The 15,237-nt window shown below is 44.0% G+C and overlaps 1 protein-coding gene across 24 annotated transcripts in view; it reads right to left on the minus strand.

The window, feature by feature from the left end:
* Positions 1–15,237, minus strand: part of LOC120998305 (gastrula zinc finger protein XlCGF26.1-like) — a 4,064,644-nt gene that overhangs the window by 2,020,552 nt on the left and 2,028,855 nt on the right. The gene's annotated exons all lie outside the window — the stretch shown is intronic.

Below are 15,237 nucleotides of genomic sequence, written 5' to 3' on the forward strand. Positions count from 1 at the left end.
AACTGAGGGAACATCAGAAAGTTCACACGGGAGTGAGGCCATATTCATGTTCTGAATGTGGGAAATCTTTTACAGAGAGATCACATCTTATTGCACATGAGAGAACTCATACAGGGGAGAAGCCATTTTCATGTTCTGAATGTGACAAATCCTTTATGTATAAATCAAGTCTTGTTATACACCAGGCAGTCCACACAAGAGAGAAGCCATTTCCATGTTCAGTATGTGGGAAAAGTTTTATGGAGAAATCACATCTTATTCAACACGATAGAACCCACACAGGAGAGAAGCCGTATTCATGTTCAGAATGTGGGAAATCTTTTACATGTAAATCAAAACTTGTTATACATCAGAGAGTTCACACGGGAGAGAAGCCATATTCATGTTCAGTATGTGGGAAATCTTTTACAATGAAATCACATCTTAATACACATGACAGAACTCATACAGGGGAGAAGCCATTTTCATGTTCTGAATGTGACAAATCCTTTATGTATAAATCAAGTCTTGTTGTACACCAGAGATATCACACAGGAGAGAAGCCATTTTCATGTTCTGAATGTGGCAAATCCTTTAGTTATAAACCAAGTCTTTTTGTACACCAGAGATATCACACAGAAGAGAAACAATATTCATGTTCTGAATGTGGGAAATCTTTTATTAGTAATACCATTCTCAGGGATCATCAGAGAAGTCACAGAGGAAAGAAACCATCCTGATCTTCTATATGTGAAAAATTTTCATAATGAAATCAAAATTTAAAACTCATCAGAGGAGCAAATAAATTCCTGTGTGTAGTGTCTGCAAAAGCAGATGTATAACTAGACATTAAATGTGTTTATTGCATTTATTATGTAGGCAAAGTGAATAGGCACTTACTAATGTTTTTTGATTGTCCATCTTGCCTCCTTTTCTGTCTTGATTGATTTTTCCATCGTATGCACCTGCAGCTCATTTCCTGAGGTTACGGCCACTGCTGTGCTGCAGCAGAGATACAAGGCGGCTGGAAGCTGCTGCGCATGTGTGCCTATGCACCGTACCAGCCACCAGAGAGGCCGAAGGTTTTTCCTGTACTGTGCCAGATTGCAGTAGTGGCCATCCCTGAATGTGTGTGGTGTGTAATGCAATGAAAGATTGAATTAAGATAGCTAAGGAGGCAATGTGGACAATCACAATACATTAGTAAGTGCCTTGTAAAAACTTTTGTCTACGTGGTAAATACCATTTCCTAAAAGTGAGACAACCCCTTTAAACCGCCAATAAGAGGGTTTATTTTTGGATGAAATAAGCCTGGATTTGCCAAACACTCAGATTATATTTACCTGAATCTGGGATCCATGGAAGAAAAGAGGAGCAGAGAAGATGAAGTCCCCATGGACTTTGCTTCTCATACTGTATTCATACCTCCACCCACACTGCAGGAGACTCCAGTGGGACATAGTGAAGGAGGAAGGACTCCGCATGGAGACTTTTATGTAACATGTGGACATATCGATATTTGATCTTCATTAATACTGTATATAATGATAAAGGTGATGAAAATACGATAACAATACGTTTAATGGAGGTCAGGATTTGGAATGACCTACTATTAATATCCTCAGTGGTCTCCGAACTATATACTGATGAACTGAGTTTACCTTATTTTGAAAGTTAAAACATAACTTAAATTTTTTTTTGTCAATAAAATAAATGAGACACTAAATATGATTTGTAGCTATTTTTTACTGCGCTTTCCAGAGGGGAAGCAAACGGGTACTGCACAAAATGAATTGTCCTTTTCCAGTACAGTTCCTTTCCTGGGGGATTGCCTGCCGCCTAAATGAACGTTTGGGGGTGCTCAGCCTATATGCTTTCCCCATGCAGACTAGTCTATAAGCAGGGAAAAACCTGACTGGCTGTAGTCAGAGCACCCACCCCGAAAAGGGCGACCCCCAGCCGCTGGAACCTCGGGCCTGTGCTAGAAATCCCTTAAACTTCCCTTCCTAGCAAATCTAGTCCATCATCCGACGCGTTTCGCCATCTAAAAATTGGCTCTTCAGGGACATGGATCTGGAGGTGTCACAGAGCGCTCAATGCAGTGGCAGCGCTTCTGCTTAGATATTAAGGCAGTGGCAGCGTATGAGTTGTTGCGTCTCCTATTTATGGCGCCAGACTCCGCCTACCAAAATTACCATCCAATGGGCATAGTAGGGGTGCTGTCCATTGCTCACTCCCACCTTACCTAACAGCAAATCCAGAGCGGAGGCGCGCGATCTCAAGGCACCGCCTTCTGCTGTGCCGGACTCGCAGCGCTCCGCTTCTTACCGGAAGTGACGTGGTCCATGGGCGTAAGAGTTGCCATGGGGATCTTACTCCGCGTCCCCGGCCGGTTTTGGTTACGCAAGTATTTGTTTACACTCGCACGCAGATGCGAGTATGGAATAAAGAAAAGTAGTATTCTCATAATCTGTTATATTAACCCTGTCTATCTCTAGCGCCCCACCGTATTTAGGTCGCCTCATTTGATCAGTTGCTGTGTGTCAAAACAGGGGGTAGATAGTAAATCTTTAAAGTATTTTTGGGAAGTTGATTGACCACATTACACTGCGTGCAGAATTATTAGGCAAATGAGTATTTTGACCACATCATCCTCTTTATGCATGTTGTCTTACTCCAAGCTGTAGAGGGCTCGAAAGCCTACTACCAATTAAGCATATTAGGTGATGTGCATCTCTGTAATGAGAAGGGGTGTGGTCTAATGACATCAACACCCTATATTAGGTGTGCATAATTATTAGGCAACCTCCTTTCCTTTGGCAAAATGGGTCAAAAGAAGGACTTGACAGGCTCAGAAAAGTCAAAAATAGTGAGATATCTTGCAGAGGGATGCAGCACTCTTAAAATTGCAAAGATTCTGAACCGTGATCATCGAACAATCAAGCGTTTCATTCAAAATAGTCAACAGGGTCGCAAGAAGCGTGTGGAAAAACCAAGGCGCAAAATAACTGCCCATGAACTGAGAAAAGTCAAGCGTGTAGCTGCCAAGATGCCACTTGCCACCAGTTTGGCCATATTTCAGAGCTGCAACATCACTGGAGTGCCCAAAAGCACAAGGTGTGCAATACTCAGAGACATGGCCAAGGTAAGAAAGGCTGAAAGACGACCACCACTGAACAAGACACACAAGCTGAAACGTCAAGACTGGGCCAAGAAATATCTCAAGACTGATTTGTCTAAGGTTTTATGGACTGATGAAATGAGAGTGAGTCTTGATGAGCCAGATGGATGGGCCCGTGGCTGGATTGGTAAAGGGCAGAGAGCTCCAGTCCGACTCAGACGCCAGCAAGGTGGAGGTGGAGTACTGGTTTGGGCTGGTATCATCAAAGATGAGCTTGTGGGGCCTTTTCGGGTTGAGGATGGAGTCAAGCTCAACTTCCAGTCCTACTGCCAGTTTCTGGAAGACACCTTCTTAAAGCAGTGGTACAGGAAGAAGTCTGCATCCTTCAAGAAAAACATGATTTTCATGCAGGACAATGCTCCATCACACGCGTCCAAGTACTCCACAGCGTGGCTGGCAAGAAAGGGTATAAAAGAAGAAAATCTAATGACATGGCCTCCTTGTTCACCTGATCTGAACCCCATTGAGAACCTGTGGTCCATCATCAAATGTGAGATTTACAAGGAGGGAAAACAGTACACCTCTCTGAACAGTGTCTGGGAGGCTGTGGTTGCTGCTGCACGCAATGTTGATGGTGAACAGATCAAAACACTGACAGAATCCATGGATGGCAGGCTTTTGAGTGTCCTTCAAAGAAAGGTGGCTATATTGGTCACTGATTTGTTTTTGTTTTGTTTTTGAATGTCAGAAATGTATATTTGTGAATGTTGAGATGTTATATTGGTTTCACTGGTAAAAATAAATAATTTAAATGGGTATATATTTGTTTTTTGTTAAGTTGCCTAATAATTTTGCACAGTAATAGTCACCTGCACACACAGATATCCCCCTAAAATAGCTAAAACTAAAAACAAACTAAAAACTACTTCCAAAAATATTCAGCTTTGATATTAATGAGTTTTTTGGGTTCATTGAGAACATGGTTGTTGTTCAATAATAAAATTAATCCTCAAAAATACAACTTGCCTAATAATTCTGCACTCCCTGTATTTACAAATCTAAAACAATGTGGCCTCCAGATATATGCTAGATGTTTGCTTCTTTTGATGACTATTTAGGAGGCAAGTATTACTAAATAGGCACAAGGATCATAAAACCGACACACGTGTCCAGCTATCACGAGGCTGTATATCAAATGGCACTAGTAATAGAAATGTATTACAGCACCAAATATTCACATAGATGCTGGATGGAATCTAGGTAGATGATATATACTTTTTACATTACGTAGATACAGCGAACCAACTCATAGTTCACAGGAATGGCTTATATGACAAACACTCATTTAGGCCGTTAGGTGTCACGGAATTCAGTCTGTGTATCCACTTCGTTTCTGCCCTTAGAATCATTTTATCCCAATCCCCACCTCTCCTTGGTTTTGGAATGTGCTGTATGCCTACAAATTTGAGACAGGTAATGTCCACTCCATGACACTGAACTATATGACGTGCCACTGAGGTATCCTTTTTATTTAGGACATCATTTACGTGGTCTCTTATACGCCGCCTGAATTCTCTTTTTGTTTTACCCACGTAATCCACGTAACATTTATTTAGATCAGTTAAATCCCTAAGTGTATGTAGTATGCACCAAAACGCTGCGCAAATGGTGACCCGGAGCGAAGGGTGGGGAAGACTAATACTGGGTCTCTGAAGACTAGTCTCACCCTATACTGGATGTACCTTGAGGTGGCAAGGCACTTCCGATAGCCCAGCTGGCCGGTAGGCACTTATAAGACCCTCCCTGTCCCTGCGGAGCAATGGAGACTGCCCAGCTTCGTCACGCTGTGGTGGAGGGCTCTGTCACCAGTGTGTTGATAACTTCCAGAAAGCACTCTAAAGTCCTATATATCGCCCCGACGCGTTTCGTTGGACATGGGTCCAGCTCATCAGGGGACCTAGTAGTAAGTATCCCAGTTTCGGAGGTGGTGGTCACTTTAAGATTCACCTCTTTTCACTGGTTAGCAGTGCATTAAATAACATGCTATACAGTAGTGCATTCATTGACATGTTACTTATCTTTGCCTCCCATGTATCGGCCCACACGGATGCAGGCTGTGTTGTGGCTTGTGGCAGCAACAGTGCCACATGTGAAATGGCACCTTTTTAAAGAGAACGCCGGGGACGCCGGCCTGCCTCCTCAGTGGTCAGCTGACTATCTCGTGACCGGGTCATGTGACTGACCCATAAATGCGCAGCGACCGCCGTCGCCTCCCCCAAGGCATCACGTGACCGCCGCGTCTCACGATGATGCGTGAGGTGCGATGATGCCTATGTCATGTGATCCAGGGAGGCAACGTCAGGCTGGAGATGTTCCTCCCCCCTCGTGTAACATCAAGGAGGAGATATTCAAACGAAGGGGAGGGGAGCTTCACTGCGGGATACCAGCGCTCCTCTTCCCCACTCGTATTAAACAAATTTCGTCACAGGTTATAATCTGATAGCTGCGCTCTCATGTCGTTACAATCCGCACGCTATAAAGCATTTCAAACGGCAAAGAGTTGGTCAGCAAACCTTTCTCTGTATTTTAAAACCATGGCTAATTGGCAGAAGAGGTAATTATTCTTACGGATCCCATTTGGGGAAAGTATATCATATATAGATAGAAGAGGATATACATTACATTATGTTATATCAGGGTCTCATAGGCGGAACCCACATATCCACACTTAGAGGCATAAGGTACCAAGGTGGCAGGGTTCAATATCCCCACTCCTTGTCCCCCGTCAATACCAATAATTTTTTTTCACTGTGAAATTAAGGAACAAACGGAGAAAGATCTACAGGGATACAGATTGGATATAGAGAAGTCCAAAAGGCAGAAGTGGTTCCGTGACCAGGACGACTATTTAAAAGGCGATATTTATGGGCCCTATAAAAATGAAAGACCACAGAGGAGAAGGCAACAACAAAAACGGGGGAAAGCACCTAAGCAGAGGAACAGAGACTTCCACAACACGGAATCAGAGACATCAGGTGAAACCAGTGGAGAGGGGAATTTTTTAGGAACAAGGAAGATACAGGAAAGAAAAGACCGACCAGGAGAGGGGGACGAAAGCACCATAGGAAACGGAAAAGACAACACAAGGATTACACGTTCCAAGAAGCCACCATTGGACTTGAGACCACACCTAAGCCATCAGGAGAAATAGAACCAACGGACCTGAATATGGAAAAGAAGCAACTAGTGGTAAATATTTCATCCAGTGTTTTAACCTCCACTGAACTCTCTATTTTAGAAAAGGGACTTTCTTTTTGTCTGACCATGGATACTGACTGGTTTGACTGTGAAATCGATCTACAAAAGTTCTTTAGACGTATTAAGCTACGGGTGTTCTTTGAAAATAGTGACAGCACTGATTCATTGGGAACAGATCCAACCGGAACTCTTAATACGATCAGATTAAAAGATATGGGTCTCTACCTACACAGTGAGTTTCAACCCCCAGTATTTAACCAAGCAATAGATACATACATAGACCTGGTCAGGAAAGGGATTGAACATATTAAACAACAGAATACACGACGGGAGGTCAGTAATAACATGACACAGGAGGAACATAAAATCCTACGCGGTCTCTGCACGAGAAAAGATATCACAATCAAAAAGGCAGATAAAGGTGGAGCCACTGTAATAATGGATACTGAGAAGTATAAGGCAGAAATTTCTCGACAGCTGAGTGACACTGATATTTACCGTAAAGTTGACTCTGACCCTAAATTTGCTATAATGAGGAAGTTCAAACTGTTAGTTGATGATGCCTATGCTACCAATCTGATTGATGAAAAATTACATGAATATCTACTGACAGAACACCCAGTAACGCCCATACTATATACTCTACCTAAAATTCATAAAAACCTTATGGATCCCCCGGGTCGACCAATAGTGTCTGGGGTAGGGTCCGTTTTTTCCTCACCAGCGACCTTCCTTGACAAATACTTAAGGAATTACGCTACATCTGCTAAATCATATGTCCAGGACACAACAGACTTTCTACAGAGATTACAACAGATTGATTACAGCAAAGTGGACTACCTCGTCTCATTTGATGTGGTAAGCTTGTATACAAGCATAGATCACACTAAGGGACTAAAAGCCGTTGAGTGGGCCCTGACTAGGGATGGAATGGAGGACGAAAAGTCACACTTCATATTATCATTGTTAGAGATAGTCCTGACATGTAATTATTTTTTATTTGAAGATGCCTACTACATTCAAAGGCGCGGGACCGCTATGGGGTCCAATGTGGCCCCGACGTATGCAAACGTCTTCATGAGCAGATTTGAAGAAATGATTATATACCCATCCAGCCACTATACACATGTGGTTGGCTGGATGAGGTATATAGATGACATTTTTTTTCCTTTGGAAGGGCGCATTGGAAGAATTGATGGACTTTATGAAGTACATCAACTCTATCCATGAGGAACTACAGTTTACCCTGGTATTTTCACAGACACAGTTACAATTTCTGGACACGACAATTTACAGTGCTGGGAACCAGTTAAAAACTGACCTGTTTGTTAAACCCACAGATAGAAATAACATGCTTTTATTTCAGAGTGACCATCCTGACTTCATGAAGGAGTCTTTACCGTACAGCCAGCTCTTAAGGGTGAAACGTATTATTACTGATGACGACAGACTAGAGCACCGCCTAGATGAAATGTGCCCCAAATTCTATGAGAGAGGGTATCCCAGAAGTTTGGTCAATGTCAATGTCAATAGACATAAAGAACGGGTACAAAAATGTTAAAGGAGAGAGCTATTGGGCCCAAAACGTGTATTAGATAAGAAAAAGAGGATACCTTTCGTTTCTACACATACCACCCAAAGTAGACGCATTGCACAAGTTCTCAAATCCAACTGGCACATACTTAAAGAGACGTTCCCGGGAATAGCAGAATTCCAATCAGCACCACTCTTGTCCTACAGGAGATCACGGAATCTGGGGGATAGACTAATAAGGGATGATACTAAATGTTACGAGGGACCCATGATAAAAAAGAAAGGCTGTTACCCATGCTTGAGCTGTTGTAACTGTTATAGTATGCTTAAGGGCGATAGCTTCACACACCCTAGAACTGGGAAAAGGTTCCCCATTAGAAGACACTAACCTGTAAGTCAGAATACGTAATATATACTCTGCAGTGCCCATGTGGGCTACTCTATGTGGGTGAAACCACACAGGAAATGAGAAATAGACTAAACCAGCACCGCTACCAGATACGTAAATTGCTCTCCGGGAAAAAGAATGAGGATCCACAAAAAATTGAGCCACCAGTACCGGAACACTTTCTAAAATTCAAACACAATGTTTCGCAACTCCGCTTCCGTATCATAGACGGCATACCCCCACAGAGAAGGGGAGGAGATAGGGGAAAGAAACTGAAGAGACTTGAGTTAAAATGGATTTTTGAACTCCAAACGCTCGAACCGAATGGTTTGAATAGGGACTTCAGGATTGGCACGCTTTTCTGATCCAGAAGGAATATTGTGTTCTTCATACCGAGTATTATACAATGTCATTTAAAGTAATGTACCTAACCGTTTGGTTACGATTGCAGAGACTAATATATGTCTTTTTTTAACAGATTGGACCCCGAGTGGACGTCTGGTGGGCAGGGCCACAGTGACAGAATTCCCCCTTACAATCGACTGGTTGGCGTTGGTAGCTATAATATGACCTTATAATTGGACTATAATGACAATAAGTTGGGGGCTATTAGTATCATTGGACTATGATGACAATAAGCTGAATGCTATTGGAGATATTACCTTTCTGCACATAGTTACATAAAGTTTGGAGCTATCAATGGACTATAATGACAATAAGCGGAATACTATTGGAATTATTTTCCTTTATGCACATTGTCTTGGTAGAATATAGGTATCAGCAAGCATACATACACCAATCCCTCGAGACAGTCTATTAGTGTTACTGGCCATACTAAATACATTTTTAAGTATTGCGTGATCTCACTTTAGCAGAGGGGTTTTGGGCTGCTGTGAATGGTAACCCCTTGAGGGATGGGTCTCCTGCCTCCCCTCCTTGGTTAGATGTACATGGTAAATCGCCTCCCCCTACAAATTTGATGTGGTTGGCGTTTACCATACGCAATGGCGGTTGCATTGAATTAAGGGATTTCCTCCCGGTTCCCCGCACTGCGACCTTAAGCGTTGAATGGTTTAGGACTATGGGGTAGCCACATATCCCAGTGTGATTCTACCACTGTCCGTGTACATGTCTATTTGCCTATCTCCTTACTTTAGTGATACCCACATATATTATCCTCAGAGTTTTCTCCACTAACTTGTTAGACTGTCAGCGAGGGATTTATTGTAATGGAATAACATTTGCACTTTGCTGGTATCTACTTCTGCGATCTGACAAAGTTAAATATGATTGTTGAGATAGACCATTGTTAATGCTCCAAACTATACATTATTATGCAATGCTGTATGTCCTCCCTCATTAGTGCATTAAAGATATGGCTGAACTACTGAGATGCCCATCATTGCGCTAGCCGACAGTACATTTGTACGCCAGCGCATGCTCCCTAACAAGCGCTTGCGCAACAGGACTATGGACAGCAGTGAACAGGTGCGCCTGCGTGAGTCTTTGACCTGGTGCGCCTGCGCACATCAAACGCGCTTATGCGCAAGCGCGGGTTCCGTTTAGACGCGCCGGCGCACTGGGAACTAGGGGACGCCGTTATTCAAAGTCTTTTGGCGCGCATCTAGCCACGGCACGCCTGCGCATATACACAGGAGCTAAGGGAACACTGACATGACGCCTGGAATTTGATAGCCATATATCCCCACCAGTACTCCACCAGGTGTACCAAAGTAAGTGCTGATTTGCTGATTTTGGAAGGATGCCTAACCTTATGCTGTTTTAAGATTGTTTTTGATTTGTGATGACATGTGTGTTAGCTCCTCCTAGAAGGAGGATATTTAAACCTGGTAATGATCTATTGTCAGTTGCTTGAAAAAGACCGCTCAGGTCGAAACGTTGCATGAATTTGATGGAATAAAGGATTTATAGAGACAAGAGAGTGCTGCGGTTCTACTGTTTTATGGTCGCCAGTATGCCATGGTGATACCAGTAAAAGACTTATCAGCGTAAACCACTGGGGATGTGTTTGAAAAGAGGTTTATTGAGGTCCACAGACCACCAGAAAAGATCCTGACCGACCAAGGCTCAGCATTCGAGTCACAATTATTCCAAGAAATGTGCACATTGTAAAAAAAATACATATGACTGCCTATCAACCACAATGCAATGGATTATGTGAAAAAATGAACCTAAACATAATAAATCCATTCCGTAAATTGCCAGAGTGTGAGAAGGCAAAATGGCCGACATAGGTATCTGAATTGACTCTGCTATATAACCATGGTAACAACCCGTTACCACAAACTGACTGGGAAAAGAGCAACTGAGACGCCTCAAACTGATCCAACAAATAACCAATGAAACAACTCAGGGAGCTCAACAAAAACAAATGGACGACCATAACGCCAAAGCTGAGGCTAAACCACTATGTGTAGGAGATCACGTATGGTTACAAAAACAACACAGGTCAAACAAATTGGAAAATAAATGGGAATCTGTGCCCTACGAGGTCAAAGCCATACCAACTGCCGAAACCTATCAAACAGGGTGATGAGAACCCAAAAATTGTACACAGGAATCAATAGAAGCTGTGTTTAGCCAAGGAACTTGGGGAAGAAACCCCTACTTCTCAGGAAAATGTACCAACTGAAAATGTCTTACTGGAAATTAAGTTAAAACCAGTTACTGACAGTGAGAACCCCTTTAACTGGTTTTCAGTTCTAGAATGGTGGATGGTACCAAAAATGTCATTACCCGTGTCTAGTGTTCCTGAACCTTGTGGTTCCGTCTCCGAGGTCACCAATAATGCTCCAGCCCAGGAGATCTGAAAGAGCCACCAAAGGTATCAAACCATCCAGATACCCAGATTAAGTGTTCCACACACATTTCTTTCAAAAATAATTTTTATTAGGATTTTTTAGAATATTTTACATCCATAACTGTGGCGAAAATAACCTCGCCACTGGGTTTTGGAGGGGGCTGTTTGCCAGCCTCTTGCCTCAGGATTATGGCCCATATACTAACTTTGAAGGAGAAGACAGACCGGCCGCACAGCTTAAATCTGTGGAACTGTTTTGGGCAGGAAAGCCATGCTTGCGGTCGGCCAAATGTGACTTCCATGGAATTTGGGAACCCCTGCTCGGATCTGGGTGATTTTTGGATATGTTGTATGTTCACCCAGATCAGAGCTATCCATGGATGTATACATTATGGGGATATGGGGGGTTTTGAGGTGTTTTCTGTGTTTTGGGAAAAATGTGTGTTTTCTGTCTGTGAGTGATTAAGTTAGCCCATTATGTTTGGTAATTGTATCACAGGCAGAGCCCATTGTGTTTTGGTAATTATATTTTGTTGATTGCGTCAAAGACAATGCCCATTGTATTTTGTTGATTGCGTTACAGACAGAGGAAAGGGGGTTTTGTGTACAATTGCTGGGAAGGTTTCAATACTGTAAATGCATGTGATTGGCTAAAATATAAACTGTCACAGTCTTCTACAAGGGCACCAGGGGGAGTGTCCCTTGCTAGGAGACCTGCATAAAAGTCTGAAAAATAACCCATTAAAGAGTTCCTGTTTTACATTCAACATAGAGCCTCATCTCATGTGTGTGGGGATTGCTATATGTGTATACTCCCCTGGCTATTACTCCTAGCTCTTGTAAGAGCTGTTCCTGGTTCCTGTGGTGGTATCGATGTCGAGTGGAGTGCTTGGAGTCCTCGGGAAGCACTAGGAGCATCCATCAACGGAGGTACGCAGTCGGGGTGTCAGGAGAACCTTTACATTGGTGGCAAGCGGCAGGATCATTCCCACAGCCAGAAGGACAGCTATAGGAGACACCATTCCATGGATTTTACAATTTGAGGGCAACGCATGTCCTAGTACAGCGACCTTGACAGCACCAGAATGGAAACAGCAGTGGAGTACGATGAGGGTGTCATGGATGACCGAGATGCAGTCCGCAAAGGCATCTGGTACCAGGGACTGGGTATTGTGGAGTATATGCAGGACGAGAGACTCCCCACGGAAGACCAGCGGTTGCAGAAGCGAGTAGCCCTGCGGATGCCCTTTCTGGGAGAGCAGCCCTGGGAGGAATGGTAAAGAAATTGGAACACCTAGCATGGCAGGAGCTGTGGCAGGAAGATGCCTACCAGGCGCTCTGGTGGTATGGGGCACAGTACCTACCCAGGACAGCTGAGCATGACAAGCCAGAGGGGGAGCAGTTTGATGGTCCTGGCTTGTTATGGGAGACTTTTTCAGAACTGGAGTTTGGGAGCCCAACACAAGCCCGGTTCCGTGGTCTCTTGGAATGGAGGGAGAGCAGGTATGACTGGGACGACACTCATGAGATTGAGCAGGACCTGGTCCACCTGGTGACCCGGGAGATGGAGCTGGAACAGGGCTACCAGCAGCTGTTCCACTCCAGTGAGAAGGCTCAGCAGGAGAGCAGAGTGACAGACCCAGAGCCAGACCTCTTCAGCTGGGAAGATATTGTGGAGGTTTACTGGGAAGAACCCCAGGGGGCCGGTGGAGATGGGACCGAGGTCTCTCCACCGGTCCTGCAGGGAATTGGGAGCCCAGTCTCCATTCCCCAGCGGCAGGCTGAGTTACAGGGGACAGAGACAGTTGGTCCTGTCCCCCAGCGGCAGAGTGTCCAGCAGGGAATAGAGAGCCCAGTCTCCTTTCCCCAGCAGCAGGACACTGTATTGGGAGCGGAGACGGTCGGTCGCCCTCCCCAGCGGCTGAAAGTATGTATGGGAGACTAGCTCATTACCCCCTCTCCCCAGCGGCAGCTTAATGCACTAGGGGGAGACAGTAAGCCCCACAACAGTGCAGATAGGACCGTGGTCTCTGCACTTACAGCACAGGGGGTAGGGACAGTCAGTCCTGTCCCCCAGCAACAGGGCTGTTTAGCCAAAGGGGAGACAGTCGGTCTCCCCCTCCAGCAGCAGAGCTGGGTATCCATAGGGGAGACAGTCGGTCTCCCCCTCCAACAACCAGGCTCCAACCAGGCTTCTTCCATGGTAGCGCTGGCACCAGGGCAGAGTACCACTGATCCCTGCCCACAAAGCAACCTCCACTCCAAGCCAGGGAGCAACACAGAGACCGGGAGTACCAGTTACCAACATAACCTTGGTGGACTCACTGGACAGAGACAGGCTACCAAATTCAACAGGTCCAGTATTTGGTTGTGGGTGGACTGCCAGACTAACTCAGGTACCAACCGGCGTGAGGTCAGGTATCTGGTTAGTGTTCCCTGGGAGGGGGAGATGTGTGGCGAAAATAACCTCGCCACTGGGTTTTGGAGGGGCCTGTTTGCCAGCCTCTTGCCTCAGGATTATGGCCCATATACTAACTTTGAAGGAGAATACAGACCGGCCGCACAGCTTAAATCTGTGGATCTGTTTTGGGCAGGAAAGCCATGCTTGCGGTCGGCCAAATGTGACTTCCATGGAATTCAGGAACCCCTGCTCGGATCTGGGTGATTTTTGGAGTGATTAAGTTAGCCCATTATGTTTGGTAATTGTATCACAGGCAGAGCCCAATGTGTTTTGGTAATTGTATTTTGTTGATTGCGTCAAAGACAATGCCCATTGTATTTTGTTGATTGCGTCAAAGACAATGCCCATTGTATTTTGTTGATTGTGTCAAAGACAATGCTCATTGTATTTTGTTGATTGCGTTACAGACAGAGAGAAGGGGGGTTTATGTACAATTGCTGGGAAGGTTTCAATACTGTAAATGCATGTGATTGGCTAAAATATAAACTGTCACAGTCTTCTACAAGGGCCCCAGGGGGAGTGTCCCTTGCTAGGAGACCTGCATAAAAGGCTGAAAAATAACCCATTAAAGAGTTCCTGTTTTACATTCAACATAGAGCCTCGTCTCATGTGTGTGGGGATTGCAATACGTGTATACTCCCCTGGCTATTACTCCTAGCTCTTGTAAGAGCTGTTCCTGTTCCTGGTTCCTGTGGTGGTCACAGTGTCGAGTGGAGTGCTTGGAGTCCTCGGGAAGCACTAGGAGCAGCCATCAACGGAGGTACCCGGTCGGGGTGTCAGGAGATCCTTTACAATAACATTGAATCAAATTTATGTATAGAGCAATAAAGAGGATTACAAGATTTTTGGATTACAAGATTTTTTAATTGCATCAAAGTATTGGTGGTATATAAATGCAACAGTTAGATGTAGCGAGAATGTTAAATATTTTCAGGTTACAGTATAACGAATAAAGAAAATTGTAACGAAGAACATAAATCAGCTATTAGTAGCTATTGCTATATGGCAAACTGAAAACCTCCAATCCTTAGGTACGTTTTCTAGTCCTATGTTTAGTAGTAGGAGTTCTGGGGTGAGAATGTCTTTTTTCCCAGTTAGTAGGAACAAGAGACCTTGCAGGACCTTTCCTAGTTTGTTTAATTTGGGACAAGACCAGAAAATGTGTTTAATTGATCCCACTCCTCCGCAGTTCCTCCAACACCGGTCGGGTTGATCAGGATAGAACTCATGGAGTTTTTTTGGTGTGTAGTACCATCTTGAGTGCATTTTGTATATTTGCTCTCTATGTGAGATGCATGTAGTCGCCTTACGAATAGTGTTGCATGCCTTTACCCATTCACTAGGTTGGAATGTTTTCCCTAGATCAATCTCCCATTTGCTGTGTTAGTGTAATGTAACAAATTGGAAGTCATTGTTGAAAATATCATACAATTCTTTGGTGTTGCTATTTTTTTTTAAACTCGGGTTCGTGGGAAGCCAAATTTTTTGAATAGGAAACTTGTTGAGATGTTTAGAGAGTTTTTGGTAAGTTTTTTCTTCCTCTGGATTTAGATTATATTGATCTCTTAGGGAATTGAAGCTTTTTATTTTCCCATTGTCCATAATATTGTATATGAACTCCATTCCCTTTTCAGACTGTGAGAGAGTTTAGTCCAGTAAAGGGGTATAGTGATATA

The sequence above is a fragment of the Bufo bufo genome, chromosome 4 (genome assembly GCF_905171765.1).
Source record: "Bufo bufo chromosome 4, aBufBuf1.1, whole genome shotgun sequence".
NCBI classification, from domain to species: domain Eukaryota; kingdom Metazoa; phylum Chordata; class Amphibia; order Anura; family Bufonidae; genus Bufo; species Bufo bufo.